This window comes from Hyla sarda, unplaced genomic scaffold (assembly GCF_029499605.1).
Source record: "Hyla sarda isolate aHylSar1 unplaced genomic scaffold, aHylSar1.hap1 scaffold_440, whole genome shotgun sequence".
Taxonomy (NCBI): Eukaryota; Metazoa; Chordata; class Amphibia; order Anura; family Hylidae; genus Hyla; species Hyla sarda.
This window is the reverse complement of record NW_026610454.1, coordinates 219,234-232,864: the sequence shown is the minus strand read 5'-3', so window position 1 is coordinate 232,864 and position 13,631 is coordinate 219,234. Positions and strand designations below refer to the sequence as shown.

Sequence of the window (13,631 nt, the reverse complement as noted above, 5' to 3'; positions counted from 1 at the left end):
CGCCAGCAATGGAGACACTGGGTATAATTTTCTAAGGATTTATACAGATTTTTCCTCGTCTGAATCTGTCGCACAGAAAGTTGCAGGCCAAATATGTTGTGACATTTCTGCGACTTTAGCTTCTAGAGCATTTTTACAACATTATACATAGGTGGCTGAATACATAAAAAGCGACTGTTCAGCGACAGACAAGTCGCATCGGCTGAAAGTAGGCCAGAATGTCAGTCCATGTTGGAGCAGGTTTAGATACAGTCTAAAGTATAGATCTCAAGTCTGGTGCACAGAATTTAGCAAGGGCCTCGCACCTTCTGATGCATCAGGTAGGTGCACAATAGCCATAGCCTAACCCTCTGTACTTTGTCTATATTGAGGCGGACATAGACAGCCAGCTGATGACCAATCCATTAGTGCAATGGATGGCTGGAAGCATTTGGTCTTTGCCTTGCAATACCACAGAAAGCAATGCATGGTCAATGTACAGCAATGACACACCTGTGTGAAGAGCCAGAGACCCCCCCCCCCATGTTAAAGTTACATAGTTACATAGTTAGTACGGTCGAAAAAAGACATATGTCCATCAAGTTCAACCAGGGAATTATGAGGGGTAGGGGTGTGGCGCGATATTGGGGAAGGGATGAGATTTTATATTTCTTCATAAGCATTAATCTTATTTTGTCAATTGAGGAACATTCAGCACCCACCCGCTATCAAGGCAGCTGCCTATCATGTCATGCCCTACCTGCACAGGTGTGCTGGCTACTCAAATGATCCAATTAAGGAGGCCAATTTAGATCAGCAGCAGCAGAAGGTCCTGTGCCTGGACGCTCCAACAGCGGCCAGACACAAGCAGAAGCAGAAGCAGCAGCAGCACCACCTTTTGTTTTTTGGCTGCAGCAGCAGCAAGGCCCACAGGGCTGGCTAGCTGGCTAGCCAGCAAGCAGGTAGCAATGAAAGTAGGAATCTTTCTTTTTAACCCTGTAAGGGGGGGTGGTGCACTGTACCCGAAGATACTGCCATATCGGGTCAATGCCATAGGGCGACGGAAGCAAGCTTCGAAATCGGCCCCGTTCTCAAAAATCCATTTAATATATGGTCCCCAGATAGGGGACGTATCAGATATTAAACTGATAAGAACAGATACTACACTTGATCTTAGCCAAAAGGCCGAGAAGCGATACCCGTGAAAGGGGCGGGCCCAACAAGGTGCCCTTCATGGGCACTATCACTGCTTGGCTGTCAGGGAGGCTGCCAGACAATTTTCCATGCACACCTCTGGGCTGGGGGGCAGTCAACCACCAGTACACACAGCAGAACCTAAACCCATACCATTATTGCTAAGCAGCAAGACAGGGGCCCATTGCACTCCCACGGGGCCTTTTTAAATGCAATCCATAACCCGGATTTGCCAGGAACCCTTCTTACTCCTCATACTTGCATGTGACACTGGGCTTAGGATCTGCATAGGAAACACACACAAGCACACACCTACCTTTGTTGCCTGCAGATGCCTCCTTGGCTTGTCCCCAAACGGTATCAAACCAACACCCACGGGAAGCTGTAAGCATAGAGGACATGCTGCACCCCATTGGACTTACCTTGTGTGGGTTAAACCGGGTTATTTGACAACCTATGGCGGTGATGGTTCTGCTCAGGCAGAGCAGTGCTGATGCTCCTCATAAAGCTGTCGCTGCTGTGAAGGTTCTAGGTGACATCACAAATTCCTATGGTTACATACACAACAAAGCTGGGTTGTTGTTGTTTACACTCTGCAAGGCCTGTGGAAGTGAGTGGACATCATAGCACTGTAGTTCTGAGGGTTCTAGATGGATGCAACAATCTCCTGTTGCTTCTATGAAGGCCATAATAGACGACATCACCAAACAGCTCCATAGTCACATACACAGCAAAGGAGAGATGTTGTTTACACCTAGTGATGTCAGTGGTATTGAGTGACATCACAGCACAGTGCTAAGGCTCCTGGGCCTGGACACAGCAGCGGCTGCAATATCTCAACGGAGAATACGTTTATATATATGTGTGTGTGTGCGCGTATATATATATATATATATATATATATATATATATATAATATATATATTTCTCCGCCGAAATCACTTTTAAACCATTTCCACCTTTTTTCCTTCTCTTCCTCTTACTTTTTTTTCACGTTTTTTTTACGTTTTTCTCCTTTTCGCCTCTTTTCTGGGCGTATTATTCTTCTTTTTCTTCTTTTTTTTCATCTAATGCATACCCCATCAGTGCAGCAATGCTTATTCAATACCGCCAGCAGATGGAGACACTGGGGGATAATTTTCTAAGGATTTATACTGATTTTTCCTGTCTGAATTTGTCGCACAGAAAGTTGCAGGCCAAATATGTGTGACATTTCTGCGACTTTAGCTTCTAGAGCATTTTTACAACATTATACATAGGTGCTGAATACATAAAAGCGACTGTTCAGCGACAGACAAGTCGCATCGGCTGAAAGTAGGCCAGAATGTCAGTCCATGTTGGAGCAGGTTTAGATACAGTCTAAAGTATAGATCTCAAAGTCTGTGCACAGAATTTAGCAAGGGCCTCGCACCTTCTGATGCATCAGGTAGGTGCACAATAGCATAGCCTAACCCTCTGTACTTTGGTCTATATTGATGCGGGACATAGACAGCAGCTGATGACAATCCATTAGTGCAATGGATGGCTAGGAAGCATTTGTCTTTGCCTTTGCAATACCACAGAAGCAATGCATGGTCAATGTACAGCAATGACACACCTGTGTGAACAGCCAGGAGACCCCCCCCCCCCCCATGTTATGTTACATAGTTACATAGTTAGTACGGTCGAAAAAAGACATATGTCCATCAAGTTCAACCAGGGAATTAAGGGGTAGGGGTGTGGCGCGATATTGGGGAAGGGATGAGATTTTATATTTCTTCATAAGCATTAATCTTATTTTGTCAATTAGGAACATTCAGCACCCACCCGCTATCAAGGCAGCTGCCTATCATGTCATGCCCTACCTGCACAGGTGTGCTGGCTACTCAAATGATCCAATTAAGGAGGCCATTTAGTCAGCAGCAGCAGAAGTCCTGTGCCTGGACGCTCCAACAGCGGCCCAGACACAAGCAGAAGCAGAGAAGCAGCAGCAGCACCACCTTTTGTTTTTTGGCTGCAGCAGCAGCAAGGCCCACAGGGCTGGCTAGCTGGCTAGCCAGCAAGCAGGTAGCAATGAAAGTAGGAATCTTTCTTTTTAACCCTGTAAGGGGGTGGTGCACTGTACCCGAAGATACTGCCATATCGGGTCAATGCATAGGGCGACGGAAGCAAGCTTCGAAATCGGCCCCCGTTCTCAAAAATCCATTTAATATATGGTCCCCAGATAGGGGACGTATCAGATATTAAACTGATAAGAACAGATACTACACTTGATCTTAGCCAAAAGGCCGAGAAGCGATAACCGTGAAAGGGGCGGGCCCAACAAGGTGCCCTTCATGGGCACTATCACTGCTTGCTGTCAGGGAGGCTGCCAGACAATTTTCCATGCACACTCTGGGCTGGGGGGCAGTCAACCACCAGTACACACAGCAGAACCTAAACCCATACCATTATTGCTAAGCAGCAAGACAGGGGCCCCATTGCACTCCCACGGGGCCTTTTTAAATGCAATCCATAACCCGGATTTGCCAGAAACCCTTCTTACTCCTCCTACTTGTATGTGACACTGGGCTTAGGATCTGCATAGGAAACACACACACAAGCACACACCTACCTTTGTTGCCTGCAGATGCCTCCTTGGCTGTCCCCAAACGGTATCAAACCAACACCCACGGGAAGCTGTAAGCATAGAGGACATGCCTGCACCCCATTGGACTTACCTGTGTGGGTTAAACCCGGGTTATTTGACAACCTATGGCGGTGATGGTTCTGCTCAGGCAGAGCAGTGCTGATGCTCCTCATAAAGCTGTCGCTGCTGTGAAGGTTCTAGGTGACATCACAAATCCCTATGGTTACATACACAACAAAGCTGGGTTGTTGTTGTTTACACTCTGCAAGGCCTGTGGAAGTGAGTGACATCATAGCACTGTAGTTCTGAGGTTCTAGATGGATGCAACAATCTCCTGTTGCTTCTCATGAAGGCCATAATAGACGACATCACCAAACAGCTCCATAGTCACATACACAGCAAAGGAGAGATGTTGTTTACACCTAGTGATGTCAGTGGTATTGAGTGACATCACAGCACAGTGCTAAGGCCCCTGGGCCTGGACACAGCAGCGGCTGCAATATCTCAACGGAGAATACGTTTATATATATGTGTGTGTGTGCGCGTATATATATATATATATATATATATATATATATATATATATATATATTTCTCCGCCGAAATCACTTTTAAACCCATTTCCACCTTTTTTTCCCTTCTCTTCCTCTTACTTTTTTTTCACGTTTTTTACGTTTTTCTCCTTTTCGCTCTTTTCTGGCGTATTATTCTTCTTTTTCTTTCTTTTTTTTCGTCTAATGCATACCCCATCAGTGCAGCAATGCTTATTCAATACCGCCAGCAGATGGAGACACTGGGGGATAATTTTCTAAGGATTTATACTGATTTTTCCTGTCTGAATTTGTCGCACAGAAAGTTGCAGGCCAAATATGTGTGACATTTCTGCGACTTTAGCTTCTAGAGCATTTTTACAACATTATACATAGGTGCTGAATACATAAAAAGCGACTGTTCAGCGACAGACAAGTCGCATCGGCTGAAAGTAGGCCAGAATGTCAGTCCATGTTGGAGCAGGTTTAGATACAGTCTAAAGTATAGATCTCAAAGTCTGTGCACAGAATTTAGCAAGGGCCTCGCACCTTCTGATGCATCAGGTAGGTGCACAATAGCATAGCCTAACCCTCTGTACTTTGGTCTATATTGATGCGGGACATAGACAGCCAGCTGATGACCAATCCATTAGTGCAATGGATGGCTGGAAGCATTTGTCTTTGCCTTTGCAATACCACAGAAGCAATGCATGGTCAATGTACAGCAATGACACACCTGTGTGAACAGCCAGGAGACCCCCCCCCCCCCCATGTTATGTTACATAGTTACATAGTTAGTACGGTCGAAAAAAGACATATGTCCATCAAGTTCAACCAGGGAATTAAGGGGTAGGGGTGTGGCGCGATATTGGGGAAGGGATGAGATTTTATATTTCTTCATAAGCATTAATCTTATTTTGTCAATTAGGAACATTCAGCACCCACCCGCTATCAAGGCAGCTGCCTATCATGTCATGCCCTACCTGCACAGGTGTGCTGGCTACTCAAATGATCCAATTAAGGAGGCCATTTAGTCAGCAGCAGCAGAAGTCCTGTGCCTGGACGCTCCAACAGCGGCCAGACACAAGCAGAAGCAGCAGAAGCAGCAGCAGCACCACCTTTTGTTTTTTGGCTGCAGCAGCAGCAAGGCCCACAGGGCTGGCTAGCTGGCTAGCCAGCAAGCAGGTAGCAATGAAAGTAGGAATCTTTCTTTTTAACCCTGTAAGGGGGTGGTGCACTGTACCCGAAGATACTGCCATATCGGGTCAATGCATAGGGCGACGGAAGCAAGCTTCGAAATCGGCCCCCGTTCTCAAAAATCCATTTAATATATGGTCCCCAGATAGGGGACGTATCAGATATTAAACTGATAAGAACAGATACTACACTTGATCTTAGCCAAAAGGCCGAGAAGCGATAACCGTGAAAGGGGCGGGCCCAACAAGGTGCCCTTCATGGGCACTATCACTGCTTGCTGTCAGGGAGGCTGCCAGACAATTTTCCATGCACACTCTGGGCTGGGGGGCAGTCAACCACCAGTACACACAGCAGAACCTAAACCCATACCATTATTGCTAAGCAGCAAGACAGGGGCCCATTGCACTCCCACGGGGCCTTTTTAAATGCAATCCATAACCCGGATTTGCCAGGAACCCTTCTTACTCCTCCTACTTACATGTGACACTGGGCTTAGGATCTGCATAGGAAACACACACACAAGCACACACCTACCTTTGTTGCCTGCAGATGCCTCCTTGGCTGTCCCCAAACGGTATCAAACCAACACCCACGGGAAGCTGTAAGCATAGAGGACATGCCTGCACCCCATTGGACTTACCTGTGTGGGTTAAACCCGGGTTATTTGACAACCTATGGCGGTGATGGTTCTGCTCAGGCAGAGCAGTGCTGATGCTCCTCATAAAGCTGTCGCTGCTGTGAAGGTTCTAGGTGACATCACAAATCCCTATGGTTACATACACAACAAAGCTGGGTTGTTGTTGTTTACACTCTGCAAGGCCTGTGGAAGTGAGTGACATCATAGCACTGTAGTTCTGAGGGTTCTAGATGGATGCAACAATCTCCTGTTGCTTCTATGAAGGCCATAATAGACGACATCACCAAACAGCTCCATAGTCACATACACAGCAAAGGAGAGATGTTGTTTACACCTAGTGATGTCAGTGGTATTGAGTGACATCACAGCACAGTGCTAAGGCTCCTGGGCCTGGACACAGCAGCGGCTGCAATATCTCAACGGAGAATACGTTTATATATATGTGTGTGTGTGCGCGTATATATATATATATATATATATATATATATATATATATATATATTTCTCCGCCGAAATCACTTTTAAACCCATTTCCACCTTTTTTTCCCTTCTCTTCCTCTTACTTTTGTTTCACGTTTTTTTACGTTTTTCTCCTTTTCGCCTCTTTTCTGGGCGTATTATTCTTCTTTTTCTTCTTTTTTTTCGTCTAATGCATACCCCATCAGTGCAGCAATGCTTATTCAATACCGCCAGCAGATGGAGACACTGGGGGATAATTTTCTAAGGATTTATACTGATTTTTCCTGTCTGAATTTGTCGCACAGAAAGTTGCAGGCCAAATATGTGTGACATTTCTGCGACTTTAGCTTCTAGAGCATTTTTACAACATTATACATAGGTGCTGAATACATAAAAAGCGACTGTTCAGCGACAGACAAGTCGCATCGGCTGAAAGTAGGCCAGAATGTCAGTCCATGTTGGAGCAGGTTTAGATACAGTCTAAAGTATAGATCTCAAAGTCTGTGCACAGAATTTAGCAAGGGCCTCGCACCTTCTGATGCATCAGGTAGGTGCACAATAGCATAGCCTAACCCTCTGTACTTTGGTCTATATTGATGCGGGACATAGACAGCCAGCTGATGACCAATCCATTAGTGCAATGGATGGCTGGAAGCATTTGTCTTTGCCTTTGCAATACCACAGAAGCAATGCATGGTCAATGTACAGCAATGACACACCTGTGTGAACAGCCAGGAGACCCCCCCCCCCCCATGTTATGTTACATAGTTACATAGTTAGTACGGTCGAAAAAAGACATATGTCCATCAAGTTCAACCAGGGAATTAAGGGGTAGGGGTGTGGCGCGATATTGGGGAAGGGATGAGATTTTATATTTCTTCATAAGCATTAATCTTATTTTGTCAATTAGGAACATTCAGCACCCACCCGCTATCAAGGCAGCTGCCTATCATGTCATGCCCTACCTGCACAGGTGTGCTGGCTACTCAAATGATCCAATTAAGGAGGCCATTTAGTCAGCAGCAGCAGAAGTCCTGTGCCTGGACGCTCCAACAGCGGCCAGACACAAGCAGAAGCAGAAGCAGCAGAAGCAGCAGAAGCAGCAGCAGCACCACCTTTTGTTTTTTGGCTGCAGCAGCAGCAAGGCCCACAGGGCTGGCTAGCTGGCTAGCCAGCAAGCAGGTAGCAATGAAAGTAGGAATCTTTCTTTTTAACCCTGTAAGGGGGTGGTGCACTGTACCCGAAGATACTGCCATATCGGGTCAATGCATAGGGCGACGGAAGCAAGCTTCGAAATCGGCCCCCGTTCTCAAAAATCCATTTAATATATGGTCCCCAGATAGGGGACGTATCAGATATTAAACTGATAAGAACAGATACTACACTTGATCTTAGCCAAAAGGCCGAGAAGCGATAACCGTGAAAGGGGCGGGCCCAACAAGGTGCCCTTCATGGGCACTATCACTGCTTGCTGTCAGGGAGGCTGCCAGACAATTTTCCATGCACACTCTGGGCTGGGGGGCAGTCAACCACCAGTACACACAGCAGAACCTAAACCCATACCATTATTGCTAAGCAGCAAGACAGGGGCCCATTGCACTCCCACGGGGCCTTTTTAAATGCAATCCATAACCCGGATTTGCCAGGAACCCTTCTTACTCCTCCTACTTGCATGTGACACTGGGCTTAGGATCTGCATAGGAAACACACACACAAGCACACACCTACCTTTGTTGCCTGCAGATGCCTCCTTGGCTGTCCCCAAACGGTATCAAACCAACACCCACGGGAAGCTGTAAGCATAGAGGACATGCCTGCACCCCATTGGACTTACCTGTGTGGGTTAAACCCGGGTTATTTGACAACCTATGGCGGTGATGGTTCTGCTCAGGCAGAGCAGTGCTGATGCTCCTCATAAAGCTGTCGCTGCTGTGAAGGTTCTAGGTGACATCACAAATCCCTATGGTTACATACACAACAAAGCTGGGTTGTTGTTGTTTACACTCTGCAAGGCCTGTGGAAGTGAGTGACATCATAGCACTGTAGTTCTGAGGGTTCTAGATGGATGCAACAATCTCCTGTTGCTTCTATGAAGGCCATAATAGACGACATCACCAAACAGCTCCATAGTCACATACACAGCAAAGGAGAGATGTTGTTTACACCTAGTGATGTCAGTGGTATTGAGTGACATCACAGCACAGTGCTAAGGCTCCTGGGCCTGGACACAGCAGCGGCTGCAATATCTCAACGGAGAATACGTTTATATATATATGTGTGTGTGTGCGCGTATATATATATATATATATATATATATATATATATATATATATATATATAAATATTTCTCCGCCGAAATCACTTTTAAACCCATTTCCACCTTTTTTTCCCTTCTCTTCCTCTTACTTTTTTTTCAAGTTTTTTTACGTTTTTCTCCTTTTCGCCTCTTTTCTGGGCGTATTATTCTTCTTTTTCTTCTTTTTTTTCGTCTAATGCATACCCCATCAGTGCAGCAATGCTTATTCAATACCGCCAGCAGATGGAGACACTGGGGGATAATTTTCTAAGGATTTATACAGATTTTTCCTGTCTGAATTTGTCACACAGAAAGTTGCAGGCCAAATATGTGTGACATTTCTGCGACTTTAGCTTCTAGAGCATTTTTACAACATTATACATAGGTGCTGAATACATAAAAAGCGACTGTTCAGCGACAGACAAGTCGCATCGGCTGAAAGTAGGCCAGAATGTCAGTCCATGTTGGAGCAGGTTTAGATACAGTCTAAAGTATAGATCTCAAAGTCTGTGCACAGAATTTAGCAAGGGCCTCGCACCTTCTGATGCATCAGGTAGGTGCACAATAGCATAGCCTAACCCTCTGTACTTTGGTCTATATTGATGCGGGACATAGACAGCCAGCTGATGACCAATCCATTAGTGCAATGGATGGCTGGAAGCATTTGTCTTTGCCTTTGCAATACCACAGAAGCAATGCATGGTCAATGTACAGCAATGACACACCTGTGTGAACAGCCAGGAGACCCCCCCCCCCCCCCATGTTATGTTACATAGTCACATAGTTAGTACGGTCGAAAAAAGACATATGTCCATCAAGTTCAACCAGGGAATTAAGGGGTAGGGGTGTGGCGCGATATTGGGGAAGGGATGAGATTTTATATTTCTTCATAAGCATTAATCTTATTTTGTCAATTAGGAACATTCAGCACCCACCCGCTATCAAGGCAGCTGCCTATCATGTCATGCCCTACCTGCACAGGTGTGCTGGCTACTCAAATGATCCAATTAAGGAGGCCATTTAGTCAGCAGCAGCAGAAGTCCTGTGCCTGGACGCTCCAACAGCGGCCAGACACAAGCAGAAGCAGAAGCAGCAGAAGCAGCAGCAGCACCACCTTTTGTTTTTTGGCTGCAGCAGCAGCAAGGCCCACAGGGCTGGCTAGCTGGCTAGCCAGCAAGCAGGTAGCAATGAAAGTAGGAATCTTTCTTTTTAACCCTGTAAGGGGGTGGTGCACTGTACCCGAAGATACTGCCATATCGGGTCAATGCATAGGGCGACGGAAGCAAGCTTCGAAATCGGCCCCCGTTCTCAAAAATCCATTTAATATATGGTCCCCAGATAGGGGACGTATCAGATATTAAACTGATAAGAACAGATACTACACTTGATCTTAGCCAAAAGGCCGAGAAGCGATAACCGTGAAAGGGGCGGGCCCAACAAGGTGCCCTTCATGGGCACTATCACTGCTTGCTGTCAGGGAGGCTGCCAGACAATTTTCCATGCACACTCTGGGCTGGGGGGCAGTCAACCACCAGTACACACAGCAGAACCTAAACCCATACCATTATTGCTAAGCAGCAAGACAGGGGCCCATTGCACTCCCACGGGGCCTTTTTAAATGCAATCCATAACCCGGATTTGCCAGGAACCCTTCTTACTCCTCCTACTTGCATGTGACACTGGGCTTAGGATCTGCATAGGAAACACACACACAAGCACACACCTACCTTTGTTGCCTGCAGATGCCTCCTTGGCTGTCCCCAAACGGTATCAAACCAACACCCACGGGAAGCTGTAAGCATAGAGGACATGCCTGCACCCCATTGGACTTACCTGTGTGGGTTAAACCCGGGTTATTTGACAACCTATGGCGGTGATGGTTCTGCTCAGGCAGAGCAGTGCTGATGCTCCTCATAAAGCTGTCGCTGCTGTGAAGGTTCTAGGTGACATCACAAATCCCTATGGTTACATACACAACAAAGCTGGGTTGTTGTTGTTTACACTCTGCAAGGCCTGTGGAAGTGAGTGACATCATAGCACTGTAGTTCTGAGGGTTCTAGATGGATGCAACAATCTCCTGTTGCTTCTATGAAGGCCATAATAGACGACATCACCAAACAGCTCCATAGTCACATACACAGCAAAGGAGAGATGTTGTTTACACCTAGTGATGTCAGTGGTATTGAGTGACATCACAGCACAGTGCTAAGGCTCCTGGGCCTGGACACAGCAGCGGCTGCAATATCTCAACGGAGAATACGTTTATATATATGTGTGTGTGTGCGCGTATATATATATATATATATATATATATATTTCTCCGCCGAAATCACTTTTAAACCCATTTCCACCTTTTTTTCCCTTCTCTTCCTCTTACTTTTTTTTCACGTTTTTTTACGTTTTTCTCCTTTTCGCCTCTTTTCTGGGCGTATTATTCTTCTTTTTCTTCTTTTTTTTCGTCTAATGCATACCCCATCAGTGCAGCAATGCTTATTCAATACCGCCAGCAGATGGAGACACTGGGGGATAATTTTCTAAGGATTTATACTGATTTTTCCTGTCTGAATTTGTCGCACAGAAAGTTGCAGGCCAAATATGTGTGACATTTCTGCGACTTTAGCTTCTAGAGCATTTTTACAACATTATACATAGGTGCTGAATACATAAAAAGCGACTGTTCAGCGACAGACAAGTCGCATCGGCTGAAAGTAGGCCAGAATGTCAGTCCATGTTGGAGCAGGTTTAGATACAGTCTAAAGTATAGATCTCAAAGTCTGTGCACAGAATTTAGCAAGGGCCTCGCACCTTCTGATGCATCAGGTAGGTGCACAATAGCATAGCCTAACCCTCTGTACTTTGGTCTATATTGATGCGGGACATAGACAGCCAGCTGATGACCAATCCATTAGTGCAATGGATGGCTGGAAGCATTTGTCTTTGCCTTTGCAATACCACAGAAGCAATGCATGGTCAATGTACAGCAATGACACACCTGTGTGAACAGCCAGGAGACCCCCCCCCCCCCCCCCCATGTTATGTTACATAGTTACATAGTTAGTACGGTCGAAAAAAGACATATGTCCATCAAGTTCAACCAGGGAATTAAGGGGTAGGGGTGTGGCGCGATATTGGGGAAGGGATGAGATTTTATATTTCTTCATAAGCATTAATCTTATTTTGTCAATTAGGAACATTCAGCACCCACCCGCTATCAAGGCAGCTGCCTATCATGTCATGCCCTACCTGCACAGGTGTGCTGGCTACTCAAATGATCCAATTAAGGAGGCCATTTAGTCAGCAGCAGCAGAAGTCCTGTGCCTGGACGCTCCAACAGCGGCCAGACACAAGCAGAAGCAGAAGCAGCAGAAGCAGCAGCAGCACCACCTTTTGTTTTTTGGCTGCAGCAGCAGCAAGGCCCACAGGGCTGGCTAGCTGGCTAGCCAGCAAGCAGGTAGCAATGAAAGTAGGAATCTTTCTTTTTAACCCTGTAAGGGGGTGGTGCACTGTACCCGAAGATACTGCCATATCGGGTCAATGCATAGGGCGACGAAAGCAAGCTTCGAAATCGGCCCCCGTTCTCAAAAATCCATTTAATATATGGTCCCCAGATAGGGGACGTATCAGATATTAAACTGATAAGAACAGATACTACACTTGATCTTAGCCAAAAGGCCGAGAAGCGATAACCGTGAAAGGGGCGGGCCCAACAAGGTGCCCTTCATGGGCACTATCACTGCTTGCTGTCAGGGAGGCTGCCAGACAATTTTCCATGCACACTCTGGGCTGGGGGGCAGTCAACCACCAGTACACACAGCAGAACCTAAACCCATACCATTATTGCTAAGCAGCAAGACAGGGGCCCATTGCACTCCCACGGGGCCTTTTTAAATGCAATCCATAACCCGGATTTGCCAGGAACCCTTCTTACTCCTCCTACTTGCATGTGACACTGGGCTTAGGATCTGCATAGGAAACACACACACAAGCACACACCTACCTTTGTTGCCTGCAGATGCCTCCTTGGCTGTCCCCAAACGGTATCAAACCAACACCCACGGGAAGCTGTAAGCATAGAGGACATGCCTGCACCCCATTGGACTTACCTGTGTGGGTTAAACCCGGGTTATTTGACAACCTATGGCGGTGATGGTTCTGCTCAGGCAGAGCAGTGCTGATGCTCCTCATAAAGCTGTCGCTGCTGTGAAGGTTCTAGGTGACATCACAAATCCCTATGGTTACATACACAACAAAGCTGGGTTGTTGTTGTTTACACTCTGCAAGGCCTGTGGAAGTGAGTGACATCATAGCACTGTAGTTCTGAGGGTTCTAGATGGATGCAACAATCTCCTGTTGCTTCTATGAAGGCCATAATAGACGACATCACCAAACAGCTCCATAGTCACATACACAGCAAAGGAGAGATGTTGTTTACACCTAGTGATGTCAGTGGTATTGAGTGACATCACAGCACAGTGCTAAGGCTCCTGGGCCTGGACACAGCAGCGGCTGCAATATCTCAACGGAGAATACGTGTGTGTGCGCGTGTATATATATATATATATATATATATATATATATATATATATATATATATAAATATATATATATATATATATATTTCTCCGCCGAAATCACTTTTAAACCCATTTCCACCTTTTTTTCCCTTCTCTTCCTCTTACTTTTTTTTCACGTTTTTTTACGTTTTTCTCCTTTTCGCCTCTTTTCTGGGCG

The 13,631-nt window shown here is 46.0% G+C and overlaps 6 non-coding genes across 6 annotated transcripts; all 6 read right to left on the bottom strand.

The window, feature by feature from the left end:
* Positions 1-985: 985 nt before the first annotated feature.
* Positions 986-1,176, bottom strand: LOC130334702 (U2 spliceosomal RNA). Its single transcript, XR_008876466.1, has one exon. It is a non-coding gene; the product is annotated as a U2 spliceosomal RNA (small nuclear RNA).
* A 2,085-nt stretch (positions 1,177-3,261) lies between these two features.
* Positions 3,262-3,452, bottom strand: LOC130334678 (U2 spliceosomal RNA). The gene has a single exon (XR_008876444.1). It is a non-coding gene; the product is annotated as a U2 spliceosomal RNA (small nuclear RNA).
* Positions 3,453-5,538: 2,086 nt separating this feature from the next.
* LOC130334676 (U2 spliceosomal RNA) lies at positions 5,539-5,729 on the bottom strand. The gene has a single exon (XR_008876443.1). It is a non-coding gene; the product is annotated as a U2 spliceosomal RNA (small nuclear RNA).
* Positions 5,730-7,828: 2,099 nt separating this feature from the next.
* LOC130334675 (U2 spliceosomal RNA) lies at positions 7,829-8,019 on the bottom strand. Its single transcript, XR_008876442.1, has one exon. It is a non-coding gene; the product is annotated as a U2 spliceosomal RNA (small nuclear RNA).
* Positions 8,020-10,123: 2,104 nt separating this feature from the next.
* LOC130334674 (U2 spliceosomal RNA) lies at positions 10,124-10,314 on the bottom strand. Its single transcript, XR_008876441.1, has one exon. It is a non-coding gene; the product is annotated as a U2 spliceosomal RNA (small nuclear RNA).
* A 2,079-nt stretch (positions 10,315-12,393) lies between these two features.
* On the bottom strand, positions 12,394-12,584 carry LOC130334698 (U2 spliceosomal RNA). The gene has a single exon (XR_008876463.1). It is a non-coding gene; the product is annotated as a U2 spliceosomal RNA (small nuclear RNA).
* Between the last annotated feature and the right edge of the window lie 1,047 nt (positions 12,585-13,631).